The following is a 15,000-nucleotide window of genomic DNA, read 5'->3' on the forward strand; positions in this document are numbered from 1 at the left end:
CTTAGAATATTTTCGGGTTGGTATAAATCAGTAACCACCGACACTTAGAATATTTTCGGAGTTGGTATAAATCAGTAACCACTGACACTTAGAATTTTTTCGGGTCGGTACAAATCAGTAACCACTGACACTTAGAATATTTTCGGGTTGGTATAAATCAGTAACCACCGACACTTAGAATATTTTCGAGTTGGTATAAATCAGTAACCACTGACACTTAGAATTTTTTCGAGTTGGTATAAATCAGTAACCACTGACACTTAGAATATTTTCGGGTTGGTATAAATCAGTAACCACCGACACTTAGAATATTTTCGAGTTGGTATAAATCAGTAACCACCGACACTTAGAATTTTTTCGAGTTGGTATAAATCAGTAACCACTGACACTTAGAATTTTTTCGGGTTGGTATAAATCAGTAACCACCGACACTTAGAATATTTTCGAGTTGGTATAAATCAGTAACCACTGACACTTAGAATTTTTTCGGGTCGGTATAAATCAGTAACCACTGACACTTAGAATTTTTTCGAGTTGGTATAAATCAGTAACCACTGACACTTAGAATATTTTCGGGTTGGTATAAATCAGTAACCACTGACACTTAGAATTTTTTCGACTTGGTATAAATCAGTAACCACTGACACTTAGAATTTTTTCGGGTTGGTATAAATCAGTAACCACTGACACTTAGAATATTTTCGGGTCGGTACAAATCAGTAACCACTGACACTTAGAATATTTTCGGGTTGGTATAAATCAGTAACCACTGACACTTAGAATTTTTTCGAGTTGGTATAAATCAGTAACCACTGACACTTAGAATTTTTTCGGGTTGGTATAAATCAGTAACCACCGACACTTAGAATATTTTCGGGTTGGTATAAATCAGTAACCACCGACACTTAGAATTTTTTCGGCTCAGTAGAAATCAGTAACCAAGCGCATTTTTGAATTGGTTACTGATTTCTCCGTTCGAGTTGCGGCTGCGGTTGGCTTCAAATAGTGGTGGGGGCTTAATTATCGCCGAGGGGAGCATGTCCCGGTGGTGTGGCCGAGGATGGAGTGCCTTTTGAAGGGGGTGTTTCTGAATTTGGACCCTTTTTGAGTTGCATGGCCGGATGGGTGTGGTTTTGAAGGGTGTGTCTGTCTGGAGTGGCACCGGCGTTGGTGTGAGGCTGAGGGTGGGCGTTCGGTTCCTGGTTAGGGATAGGGAAAGGGTGAGACTTAGCTTTAGTGCTCGTGCCCCCGATTTTGGTAATGTTTGACGTCAATTTTCCAAGGAGGCGAATGCAAGGCTTCAGAGGGACTTTGAGTGTTCGGGGGCGGGGTAGCTCAGCCGGATTTGCCCCGGCGGTTCTGCGGACGGTGTTGACTTCGAGGGCGGACCGGCCCCCGTGTTCAGTCCGAATATCGTGCATTGTTAACGGCGGGAAGTGTTCCAAAAGGGAATGGGATTGAATGTGACTGCTGAAGCCGACTTTGAGACCTGTAACGCGGGTAGCTCAGCCGGATTTGACCCGGCGGTTCTGGCGACGGTCTCGCCTTCGAGGGGGGAGCGCCCCGCGTGTTCAGGCCGAATTTTGTGCATTTCCATCGGCGGGAAGAGGTCCAAACGGGAATGGGATTGAATGTGACTGCTGAAGCCGACATTGAGACCTCTAACGCGGGTAGCTCGGCAGGATTTGACCCGGCGGTTCTGCCGAAGGTCTCACCTTCGAGGGGGGAGCGTCCCGCGTGTTCAGTGCCGAATATCGTGCATTGTTAACGGCGGGAAGTGTTCCAAAAGGGAATGGGATTGAATGTGACTGCTGAAGCCGACATTGAGACCTCTAACGCGGGTAGCTCGGCCGGATTTGACCCGGCGGTTCTGGCGACGGTCTCGCCTTCGAGGGGGGAGCGTCCCGCGTGTTCAGGCCGAATTTTGTGCATTTCCATCGGCGGGAAGAGGTCCAAACGGGAATGGGATTGAATGTGACTGCTGAAGCCGACATTGAGACCTCTAACGCGGGTAGCTCGGCCGGATTTGACCCGGCGGTTCTGCCGAAGGTCTCACCTTCGAGGGGGGAGCCTCCCGCGTGTTCAGGCCGAATTTTGTGCATTTCCATCGGCGGGAAGAGGTCCAAACGGGAATGGGATTGAATGTGACTGCTGAAGCCGACATTGAGACCTCTAACGCGGGTAGCTCGGCCGGATTTGACCCGGCGGTTCTGCCGAAGGTCTCACCTTCGAGGGGGGAGCGCCCACCGTGTACAGGCCGATTTTCATGCATTTCCAACCGTGGGAAGGGGTCCGAAAGGGGATGGGGGTGAACGTGACTGCTCAACCCGACTTTGAGACCTGTAACGCGGGTAGCTCAGCCGGATTTGACCCGGCGGTTCTGGCGACGGTCTCGCCTTCGAGGGGGGAGCGTCCCGCGTGTTCAGGCCGAATTTTGTGCATTTCCATCGGCGGGAAGAGGTCCAAACGGGAATGGGATTGAATGTGACTGCTGAAGCCGACATTGAGACCTCTAACGCGGGTAGCTCGGCAGGATTTGACCCGGCGGTTCTGCCGAAGGTCTCACCTTCGAGGGGGGAGCGCCCACCGTGTACAGGCCGATTTTCATGCATTTCCAACCGTGGGAAGGGGGCCGAAAGGGGATGGGGGTGAATGTGACTGCTCAACCCGACTTTGAGGCATCTAACCCGGGTAGCTCAGCCGGGTTTGACCCGGCGGTTCTGCCGACGGCCTCGCCTTCGAGGGGGGAGCGTCCCCCGTGTACAGGCCGATTTTCATGCATTTCGAACCGTGGGAAGTGGCCCAAAAGGGGATGGGAGTGAATGTGACTGCTCAACCCGACTTTGGCGCTTCCGAGCCGGGTAGCTCAGCCGGGTTTGACCCGGCGGTTCTGCCGACGGTCTCGTCTTCGAGGCGGGTGCCTCCCCCGTGTACAGGCCGATTTTCATGCATTTCGTACCGTGGGAAGTGGTCCAAAAGGGAATGGGGGTGGACGTGACTGCTCATACCGACATCGAGACTTGTAAGCCGTGTAGCTCGGCCGGGTTTGATCCGGCGGGTCTGCCGACGGTCTCGTCTTCGAGAGGGGGGCCTCCCCCGTGTACAGGCCGATTTTCGTGCATTTCCAACGGTGGGAAGAGGTTCAAAAGGGGATGGGGGTGAATGTGACTGCTCAACCCGACTCTGAGGCTTCTAACCCGGGTAGCCCGGCCGGGTTTGACCCGGCGGTTCTGCCGTCGGTCTCGCCTTCGAGGGCGGAGCCTCCCCCGTGTACAGGCCGATTTTCGTGCATTTCAAACCGTGGGAAGCGGTCCAAAAGGGGATGGGAGTGAATGTGACTGCTCATACCGACCTTGGCGCTTCCGACCCGGGTAGCTCAGCCGGGTTTGACCCGGCGGTTCTGCCGACGGTCTCGTCTTCGAGGCGGGTGCCTCCCCCGTGTACAGGCCGATTTTCATGCATTTCGTACCGTGGGAAGTGGTCCAAAAGGGAATGGGGGTGAATGTGACTGCTCAACCCGACTCTGAGGCTTCTAACCCGGGTAGCTCGGCCGGGTTTGACCCGGCGGTTCTGCCGTCGGTCTCGCCTTCGAGAGGGGCGCCTCCCCCGTGTACAGGCCGATTTTCGTGCATTTCCAACGGTGGGAAGAGGTTCAAAAGGGGATGGGGGTGAATGTGACTGCTCAACCCGACTCTGAGGCTTCTAACCCGGGTAGCCCGGCCGGGTTTGACCCGGCGGTTCTGCCGTCGGTCTCGCCTTCGAGGGCGGAGCCTCCCCCGTGTACAGGCCGATTTTCGTGCATTTCAAACCGTGGGAAGCGGTCCAAAAGGGGATGGGAGTGAATGTGACTGCTCATACCGACCTTGGCGCTTCCGACCCGGGTAGCTCAGCCGGGTTTGACCCGGCGGTTCTGCCGACGGTCTCGCCTTCGAGGGGGGAGCGTCCCCCGTGTTCAGGCCGAATTTTGTGCATTTCGAACCGTGGGAAGTTGCCCAAAAGTCGATGGGAGTGAATGTGACTGCTCAACCCGACTTTGGCGCTTCCGAGCCGGGTAGCTCAGCCGGGTTTGACCCGGCGGTTCTGCCGACGGTCTCGTCTTCGAGGCGGGTGCCTCCCCCGTGTACAGGCCGATTTTCATGCATTTCGTACCGTGGGAAGTGGTCCAAAAGGGAATAGGGGTGGACGTGACTGCTCATACCGACATTGAGACTTGTAAGCCGTGTAGCTCGGCCGGGTTTGATCCGGCGGGTCTGCCGACGGTCTCGTCTTCGAGGCGGGTGCCTCCCCCGTGTACAGGCCGATTTTCGTGCATTTCGAACCGTGGGAAGTGGTCCAAAAGGGGATGGGGGTGGACGTGACTGCTCAACCCGACTTTGAGGCTTCTAACCCGGGTAGCTCGGCCGGGTTTGACCCGTCGATTCTGCCGATGGTCTCGTTTTGGAGGGGGGAGCCTCCCCCGTGTTCAGTCCGATTTTCGTGCATTTCGAACCGTGGGAAGTGGCCCAAAAGGGGATGGGAGTGAATGTGACTGCTCATACCGACTTTGGCGCTTCCGAGCCTGGTAGCTCAGCCGGGTTTGATCCGGCGGTTCTGCCGACGGTCTCGTCTTCGAGGCGGCTCCCTCCCCCGTGTACAGGCCGATTTTCATGCATTTGCAACGGTGGGAAGTTGCCCAAAAGGGGATGGGAGTGAATGTGACTGCTCAACCCGACTTTGGCGCTTCCGAGCCTGGTAGCTCAGCCGGGTTTGAACCGGCGGTTCTGCCGACGGTCTCGTCTTCGAGGCGGCTCCCTCCCCCGTGTACAGGCCGATTTTCGTGCATTTCGAACCGTGGGAAGTGGTCCAAAAGGGAATGGGGGTGGACGTGACTGCTCAACCCGACTCTGAGGCTTCTAACCCGGGTAGCTCGGCCGGGTTTGATCCGGCGGTTCTGCCGACGGTCTCGTCTTCGAGGCCGGTGCCTCCCCCGTGTACAGGCCGATTTTCGTGCATTTCCAACGGTGGGAAGTGGTCCAAAAGGGAATGGGGGTGGACGTGTCTGCTCATACCGACTTTGAGACTTGTAAGCCGGGTAGCTCAGCCGGGTTTGTTCCGGCGGTTCTGCCGACGGTCTCGTCATCGAGGGGGGAGCCTCCCCCGTGTCCAGGCCGATTTTCATGCATTTCCAACCGTGGGAAGTGGTCCAAAAGGGAATGGGGGTGAATGTGACTGCTCATACCGACTTTGAGACTTTTAAGCCGGGTAGCTCAGCCGGGTTTGACCCGGCGGTTCTGCCGACGGTCTCGCCTTCGAGGGGGGAGCGTCCCCCGTGTTCAGGCCGAATTTTGTGCATTTCGAACCGTGGGAAGTTGCCCAAAAGTCGATGGGAGTGAATGTGACTGCTCAACCCGACTTTGAGACTTGTAAGCCGGGTAGCTCAGCCGGGTTTGACCCGGCGGTTCTGCCGACGGTCTCGTCTTCGAGGCGGGTGCCTCCCCCGTGTACAGGCCGATTTTCATGCATTTCGTACCGTGGGAAGCGGTCCAAAAGGGGATGGGAGTGAACGTGACTGCTCATACCGACTTTGGCGCTTCCGAGCCGGGTAGCTCAGCCGGGTTTGACCCGGCGGGTCTGCCGACGGTCTCGCCTTCGAGGGGGGAGCGTCCCCCGTGTTCAGGCCGAATCTTGTGCATTTCGAACCGTGGGAAGTTGCCCAAAAGTCGATGGGAGTGAATGTGACTGCTCAACCCGACTTTGAGACTTGTAAGCCGGGTAGCTCAGCCGGGTTTGACCCGGCGGTTCTGCCGACGGTCTCGTCTTCGAGGCCGGTGCCTCCCCCGTGTACAGGCCGATTTTCGTGCATTTCCAACGGTGGGAAGTGGTCCAAAAGGGAATGGGGGTGGACGTGTCTGCTCATACCGACTTTGAGACTTGTAAGCCGGGTAGCTCAGCCGGGTTTGTTCCGGCGGTTCTGCCGACGGTCTCGTCATCGAGGGGGGAGCCTCCCCCGTGTCCAGGCCGATTTTCATGCATTTCCAACCGTGGGAAGTGGTCCAAAAGGGAATGGGGGTGAATGTGACTGCTCATACCGACTTTGAGACTTTTAAGCCGGGTAGCTCGGCCGGGTTTGACCCGGCGGTTCTGCCGACGGTCTCGTCTTCGAGGCGGGTGCCTCCCCCGTGTACAGGCCGATTTTCGTGCATTTCGAACCGTGGGAAGTGGTCTAAAAGTCGATGGGAGTGAACGTGACTGCTCAACCCGACTTTGAGACTTGTAAGCCGGGTAGCTCAGCCAGGTTTGACCCGGCGGTTCTGCCGACGGTCTCGCCTTCGAGGGCGGACCCTCCCCCGTGTACAGGCCGGTTTTCGTGCATTTCGAACCGTGGGAAGTGATCCAAAAGGGAATGGGGGTGAACGTGACTGCCCAACCCGGCTTTGAGACTTGTAAGCCGGGTAGCTCAGCCGGGTTGGACCCGGCGGTTCTGCCGACGGTCTCGACTTCGAGGCGGGTGCCTCCCCCGTGTACAGGCCGATTTTCATGCATTTGCAACGGTGGGAAGTTGCCCAAAAGTCGATGGGAGTGAATGTGACTGCTCAACCCGACTTCGAGACTTGTAAGCCGGGTAGCTCAGCCGGGTTTGACCCGGCGGTTCTGCCGACGGTCTCGCCTTCGAGGGGGGAGCCTCCCCCGTGTACAGGCCGATTTTCGTGCATTTCCAACGGTGGGAACAGGTTCAAAAGGGGATGGGAGTGATTGTGACTGCTCAACCCGACTCTAGGGCTTCTAACCCGGGTAGCCCGGCCGGGTTTGACCCGGCGGTTCTGCCGACGGTCTCGTCTTCGAGGCGGGTGCCTCCCCCGTATACAGGCCGATTTTCATGCATTTCGAACCGTGGGAAGTGGTCCAAAAGGGAATGGGGGTGGACGTGTCTGCTCATACCGACTTTGAGACTTGTAAGCCGGGTAGCTCAGCCGGGTTTGATCCGGCGGTTCTGCCGACGGTCTCGCCTTCGAGGGGGGAGCCTCCCCCGTGTTCAGTCCGATTTCCATGCATTTCCAACCGTGGGAAGTTGCCCAAAAGGGGATGGGAGTGAATGTGACTGCTCAACCCGACTTTGGCGCTTCCGAGCCGGGTAGCTCAGCCGGGTTTGACCCGGCGGTTCTGCCGACGGTCTCGTCTTCGAGGCGGGTGCCTCCCCCGTATACAGGCCGATTTTCATGCATTTCGAACCGTGGGAAGTGGTCCAAAAGGGAATGGGGGTGGACGTGTCTGCTCATACCGACTTTGAGACTTGTAAGCCGGGTAGCTCAGCCGGGTTTGATCCGGCGGTTCTGCCGACGGTCTCGCCTTCGAGGGGGGAGCCTCCCCCGTGTTCAGTCCGATTTCCATGCATTTCCAACCGTGGGAAGTTGCCCAAAAGGGGATGGGAGTGAATGTGACTGCTCAACCCGACTTTGGCGCTTCCGAGCCGGGTAGCTCAGCCGGGTTTGACCCGGCGGTTCTGCCGACGGTCTCGTCTTCGAGGCGGGTGCCTCCCCCGTGTACAGGCCGATTTTCATGCATTTGGAACCGTGGGAAGTGGTCCAAAAGGGAATGGGGGTGGACGTGACTGCTCATACCGACTTTGAGACTTGTAAGCCGGGTAGCTCAGCCGGGTTTGACCCGGCGGTTCTGCCGACGGTCTCGCCTTCGAGGGGGGAGCCTCCCCCGTGTTCAGTCCGATTTTCGTGCATTTCCCACGGTGGGAAATGGTATCTTTCATTACGGGGACAAGGGTCTGAAGCGGTGAAGTCAGTAACCGGCATAGTTAAGGAAAGGGTTCGAATTTTCTCAACAGTACGAAAAAAGTGAGCAGGGAAGCTAGAGAAGGTGTCAGTGAGTCCCAAACGAGTGAACCGCAAAACTTAGGGAAATGCCCGAAAGCGTTTTAAAGGGTGAAATCGGGAACGAGGAAATGATCGGAAAGTGCCTGAAAGTGCTAAATGAGTAAACAGAAAAACGAAGAAAAATGTTTGAAAAGAAGAAGTGAGTAACCAGGAAAACTTAGAAAAATGTTCAAAACGAAGAAATCAGTAACCAGGAAAACTTAGAAAAATGATCAAAAAGAAGAAATGAGTAACCAGGAAAACTTAGAAAAATGTTTAAAAAGAAGAAATCAGTAACCAGGAAAACTTAGGAAAATGTTTAAAAAGAAGAAATCAGTAACCAGAAAAACTGCGAAAAATGTTTAAAAAGAAGAAATGAGTAACCAGAAAAACTTAGAAAAATGTTTAAAAAGAAGAAATCAGTAACCAGGAAAACTTAGAAAAATGTTTAAAAAGAAGAAATCAGTAACCAGGAAAACTTAGAAAAATGTTATAAAAGAAGAAGTGAGTAACCAGAAAAACTTAGAAAAATGTTTAAAAAGAAGAAATCAGTAACCAGAAAAACTGCGAAAAATGTTTAAAAAGAAGAAATCAGTAACCAGACAAACTGCGAAAAATGTTTAAAAAGAAGAAATCAGTAACCAGGAAAACTTAGAAAAATGTTTAAAAAGAAGAAGTGAGTAACCAGAAAAACTTAGAAAAATGTTTAAAAAGAAGAAATCAGTAACCAGAAAAACTTAGAAAAATGTTTAAAAAGAAGAAATCAGTAACCAGAAAAACTGCGAAAAATGTTTAAAAAGAAGAAATCAGTAACCAGAAAAACTTAGAAAAATGTTTAAAAAGAAGAAGTGAGTAACCAGAAAAACTTAGAAAAATGTTTAAAAAGAAGAAATCAGTAACCAGAAAAACGGCGAAAAATGTTTAAAAAGAAGAAATCAGTAACCAGACAAACTGCGAAAAATGTTTAAAAAGAAGAAATCAGTAACCAGAAAAACTTAGAAAAATGTTTAAAAAGAAGAAATCAGTAACCAGAAAAACTTAGAAAAATGTTTCAAAAGAAGAAGTGAGTAACCAGAAAAACTTAGAAAAATGTTTAAAAAGAAGAAGTGAGTAACCAGAAAAACTTAGAAAAATGTTTAAAAAGAAGAAATCAGTAACCAGAAAAACTTAGAAAAATGTTTAAAAAGAAGAAATCAGTAACCAGAAAAACTGCGAAAAATGTTTAAAAAGAAGAAATCAGTAACCAGACAAACTGCGAAAAATGTTTAAAAAGAAGAAATCAGTAACCAGGAAAACTTAGAAAAATGTTTAAAAAGAAGAAGTCAGTAACCAGAAAAACTTAGAAAAATGTTTAAAAAGAAGAAATCAGTAACCAGAAAAACTTAGAAAAATGTTTAAAAAGAAGAAATCAGTAACCAGAAAAACTGCGAAAAATGTTTAAAAAGAAGAAATCAGTAACCAGAAAAACTTAGAAAAATGTTTAAAAAGAAGAAGTGAGTAACCAGAAAAACTTAGAAAAATGTTTAAAAAGAAGAAATCAGTAACCAGAAAAACGGCGAAAAATGTTTAAAAAGAAGAAATCAGTAACCAGACAAACTGCGAAAAATGTTTAAAAAGAAGAAATCAGTAACCAGAAAAACTTAGAAAAATGTTTCAAAAGAAGAAGTGAGTAACCAGAAAAACTTAGAAAAATGTTTAAAAAGAAGAAGTGAGTAACCAGAAAAACTTAGAAAAATGTTTAAAAAGAAGAAATCAGTAACCAGAAAAACTTAGAAAAATGTTTAAAAAGAAGAAATCAGTAACCAGAAAAACTGCGAAAAATGTTTAAAAAGAAGAAATCAGTAACCAGACAAACTGCGAAAAATGTTTAAAAAGAAGAAATCAGTAACCAGGAAAACTTAGAAAAATGTTTAAAAAGAAGAAGTGAGTAACCAGAAAAACTTAGAAAAATGTTTAAAAAGAAGAAATCAGTAACCAGAAAAACTTAGAAAAATGTTTAAAAAGAAGAAATCAGTAACCAGAAAAACTGCGAAAAATGTTTAAAAAGAAGAAATCAGTAACCAGAAAAACTTAGAAAAATGTTTAAAAAGAAGAAGTGAGTAACCAGAAAAACTTAGAAAAATGTTTAAAAAGAAGAAATCAGTAACCAGAAAAACGGCGAAAAATGTTTAAAAAGAAGAAATCAGTAACCAGACAAACTGCGAAAAATGTTTAAAAAGAAGAAATCAGTAACCAGAAAAACTTAGAAAAATGTTTCAAAAGAAGAAGTGAGTAACCAGAAAAACTTAGAAAAATGTTTAAAAAGAAGAAGTGAGTAACCAGAAAAACTTAGAAAAATGTTTAAAAAGAAGAAATCAGTAACCAGAAAAACTTAGAAAAATGTTTAAAAAGAAGAAATCAGTAACCAGAAAAACTTAGAAAAATGTTTAAAAAGAAGAAATCAGTAACCAGAAAAACTGCGAAAAATGTTTAAAAAGAAGAAATCAGTAACCAGACAAACTGCGAAAAATGTTTAAAAAGAAGAAATCAGTAACCAGGAAAACTTAGAAAAATGTTTAAAAAGAAGAAGTGAGTAACCAGAAAAACTTAGAAAAATGTTTAAAAAGAAGAAATCAGTAACCAGAAAAACTTAGAAAAATGTTTAAAAAGAAGAAATCAGTAACCAGAAAAACTGCGAAAAATGTTTAAAAAGAAGAAATCAGTAACCAGAAAAACTTAGAAAAATGTTTAAAAAGAAGAAGTGAGTAACCAGAAAAACTTAGAAAAATGTTTAAAAAGAAGAAATCAGTAACCAGAAAAACGGCGAAAAATGTTTAAAAAGAAGAAATCAGTAACCAGACAAACTGCGAAAAATGTTTAAAAAGAAGAAATCAGTAACCAGAAAAACTTAGAAAAATGTTTAAAAAGAAGAAATCAGTAACCAGAAAAACTTAGAAAAATGTTTCAAAAGAAGAAGTGAGTAACCAGAAAAACTTAGAAAAATGTTTAAAAAGAAGAAGTGAGTAACCAGAAAAACTTAGAAAAATGTTTAAAAAGAAGAAATCAGTAACCAGAAAAACTTAGAAAAATGTTTAAAAAGAAGAAATCAGTAACCAGAAAAACTTAGAAAAATGTTTAAAAAGAAGAAATCAGTAACCAGGAAAACTTAGAAAAATGTTTAGAAAAGAAGAAATCAGTAACCAGAAAAACTGCGAAAAATGTTTAAAAAGAAGAAATGAGTAACCAGGAAAACTTAGAAAAATGTTTAAAAAGAAGAAGTGAGTAACCAGAAAAACTTAGAAAAATGTTTAAAAAGAAGAAATCAGTAACCAGACAAACTTAGAAAAATGTTTAAAAAGAAGAAATCATTAACCAGACAAACTGCGAAAAATGTTTAAAAAGAAGAAATCAGTAACCAGAAAAACTTAGAAAAATGTTTAAAAAGAAGAAATCAGTAACCAGAAAAACTTAGAAAAATGTTTAAAAAGAAGAAATCAGTAACCAGGAAAACTTAGAAAAATGTTTAAAAAGAAGAAGTGAGTAACCAGAAAAACTTAGAAAAATGTTTAAAAAGAAGAAATCAGTAACCAGAAAAACGGCGAAAAATGTTTAAAAAGAAGAAATCAGTAACCAGACAAACTGCGAAAAATGTTTAAAAAGAAGAAGTCAGTAACCAGAAAAACTTAGAAAAATGTTTAAAAAGAAGAAATGAGTAACCAGAAAAACTTAGAAAAATGTTTAAAAAGAAGAAATCAGTAACCAGAAAAACTTAGAAAAATGTTTAAAAAGAAGAAGTGAGTAACCAGGAAAACTTAGAAAAATGTTTAAAAAGAAGAAATGAGTAACCAGAAAAACTTAGAAAAATGTTTAAAAAGAAGAAATCAGTAACCAGAAAAACTTAGAAAAATGTTTAAAAAGAAGAAATGAGTAACCAGAAAAACTTAGAAAAATGTTTAAAAAGAAGAAATCAGTAACCAGAAAAACGGCGAAAAATGTTTAAAAAGAAGAAATCAGTAACCAGAAAAACGGCGAAAAATGTTTAAAAAGAAGAAATCAGTAACCAGAAAAACTTAGAAAAATGTTTAAAAAGAAGAAGTGAGTAACCAGAAAAACTTAGAAAAATGTTTAAAAAGAAGAAATGAGTAACCAGAAAAACTTAGAAAAATGTTTAAAAAGAAGAAATCAGTAACCAGAAAAACTTAGAAAAATGTTTAAAAAGAAGAAATGAGTAACCAGAAAAACGGCGAAAAATGTTTAAAAAGAAGAAATCAGTAACCAGAAAAACGGCGAAAAATGTTTAAAAAGAAGAAATCAGTAACCAGACAAACTGCGAAAAATGTTTAAAAAGAAGAAATCAGTAACCAGAAAAACTTAGAAAAATGTTTAAAAAGAAGAAATCAGTAACCAGGAAAACTTGGAAAAAAACACTTAGAAAAATTTTCAGCAAAGTGTGAAAAATATTCTAAGTGTCAGCGGAGGAAAATGCTGCAGCATCGGGAAAGATTCGCAAACTTACACCGAACATGTGCTCCGAAGTGCCGGAGGAATTGGGTGAATTGAGCCCGGCAAATGGCCAGCTGTCGTTTTGTGCCTGCAGCCCGAAAACTTTAACTTTGTCTGTCGCGGAAGTCCGGACCGAGAAAAATCCAAACGGTTTTGACCGGACCGAGTTCCAGACCGATGCAGTCAAATTTGGAATTCAGACCCATTCAGTGCCACTTGTAGTTTTTCCGCAGTGAGGTTGGCGGGGTACCCGGAGATATATGGGAACACGATTTTTAGAACAAAATGGCGGCGCGGGACCGTTCTGAAAGGCATCCGAAAAACGGTTCCACGGGCATAGCACTTTAATGACAGGTATGAGTGCATGCCGGAGAGCTCTTGGAAGTCGAATTTTTGACACTTTGTCAATTTTTTGACAGATTTGACAAACTCTTTCTGTCTGTTCTAAGAGTCAGTCAGAGACTTGTGCGGCGGTCTTTTGACACTATTGGAGGGCGGGCAAACCCCACGTTGACTCCGGCCGTCCCTCCACAGGCGCTCGTGTCCAAAATGAAGGCGAGAGACGCGAGTGGCCTGGTTCCCTTGGGTGTTGCCAAGAAGGCTGCGGGCTGACCGTTGCCTGAGCACTCCCTAAAGCCTCTTGTGATGAGAGCAGACCTCGCCTGCCGCACGACCGGCTCTGGGAGTCGTTGGGCCGCTATTTGTGAATAGTCTGGTCCTCCTCTGCCACCCGGACAAGCGCGATGGCTCTGCCGCCCTGCGGTGCTCGTCACCCAGGTTTGGGGAACACGATACTCGTAACAAAAATAAAAGGCGGCTCGGGACCTGCAGGCGAAAGGGGTCCCGTGGTGCTAAGCACGTCGACTTCGGGTCTCGGTGCAAGCCGGAGAGCTCACGGAAGTCTAAAGTTTTCGGCACGTGGTCGAATCTTTTCAAAGGCTTACCCGGCTCTTTCCGTCCATTCTGAGAGTAAGTCAGAGGCCGGTGCGGAGGTCTCTTGACAATCGGAGGGGGTGGTGGCCCTCCGCAGGCGCTCGTGTCGAAAATGAAGGCGAGAGACGCGAGTGGCCTGGTTCCCCTGGGTGTTGCCAGGAAGGCTGCGGGCTGACCCTTGCCTGAGCACTCCCTAAAGCCTCTTGTGATGAGAGCAGACCTCGCGCGCCGCACGACCGGCTCTGGGAGTCGTTGGGCCGCTATCTGTGAATAGTCTGGTCCTCCTCTGCCACCCGGCCAAGTGCGATGGCTCTGCCGCCCTGCGGTGCTCGTCACGCAGGTATGGGGCACACGATGCTCGTAACAGCAAATAAAGGCGGCTCGGGACCTGCAGGCGAAAGGGGTCCCGTGGTGCTTAGCACGTCGACTTCGGGTCTCGGTGCAAGCCGGAGAGCTCACGGAAGTCTAAAGTTTTCGGCACGTGGTCGAATCTTTTGAAAGGCTTACCCGGCTCTTTCCGTCCATTCTGAGAGTCAGTCAGAGGCCGGTGCGGCGGTCTATTGACGACCGGAGGCTCCCATGGGTGTTGCGATGAGGGTGGAGGGCACAGAACCTTGCCTTAGCACTCCCTAATAAAGCCTCTTGTGAAGAGAGCAGACCTCGCGCGCCGCACGACCGGCTCTGGGAGTCGTTGGGCCGCTATCTGTGAATAGTCTGGTCCTCCTCTGCCACCCGGCCAAGTGCGATGGCTCTGCCGCCCTGCGGTGCTCGTCACGCAGGTATGGGGCACACGATGCTCGTAACAGCAAATAAAGGCGGCTCGGGACCTGCAGGCGAAAGGGGTCCCGTGGTGCTTAGCACGTCGACTTCGGGTCTCGGTGCAAGCCGGAGAGCTCACGGAAGTCTAAAGTTTTCGGCACGTGGTCGAATCTTTTGAAAGGCTTACCCGGCTCTTTCCGTCCATTCTGAGAGTCAGTCAGAGGCCGGTGCGGCGGTCTATTGACGACCGGAGGCTCCCATGGGTGTTGCGATGAGGGTGGAGGGCACAGAACCTTGCCTTAGCACTCCCTAATAAAGCCTCTTGTGAAGAGAGCAGACCTCGCGCGCCGCACGACCGGCTCTGGGAGTCGTTGGGCCGCTATCTGTGAATAGTCTGGTCCTCCTCTGCCACCCGGCCAAGTGCGATGGCTCTGCCGCCCTGCGGTGCTCGTCACGCAGGTATGGGGCACACGATGCTCGTAACAGCAAATAAAGGCGGCTCGGGACCTGCAGGCGAAAGGGGTCCCGTGGTGCTTCGCACGTCGACTTCGGGTCTCGGTGCAAGCCGGAGAGCTCACGGAAGTCTAAAGTTTTCGGCACGTGGTCGAATCTTTTGAAAGGCTTACCCGGCTCTTTCCGTCCATTCTGAGAGTCAGTCAGAGGCCGGTGCGGCGGTCTATTGACGACCGGAGGCTCCCATGGGTGTTGCGATGAGGGTGGAGGGCACAGAACCTTGCCTTAGCACTCCCTAATAAAGCCTCTTGTGAAGAGAGCAGACCTCGCGCACCGCACGACCGGCTCTGGGAGTCGTTGGGCCGCTATCTGTGAATAGTCGGGTCCTCCTCTGCCACCCGGCCAAGTGCGATGGCTCTGCCGCCCTGCGGTGCTTGTCACGCAGGTATGGGGCACACGATGCTCGTAACAGCAAATAAAGGCGGCTCGGGACCTGCAGGCGAAAGGGGTCCCGTGGTGCTTAGCACGT

Source organism: Chiloscyllium punctatum, unplaced genomic scaffold, assembly GCF_047496795.1.
Source record: "Chiloscyllium punctatum isolate Juve2018m unplaced genomic scaffold, sChiPun1.3 scaffold_1044, whole genome shotgun sequence".
Classification (NCBI taxonomy): domain Eukaryota; kingdom Metazoa; phylum Chordata; class Chondrichthyes; order Orectolobiformes; family Hemiscylliidae; genus Chiloscyllium; species Chiloscyllium punctatum.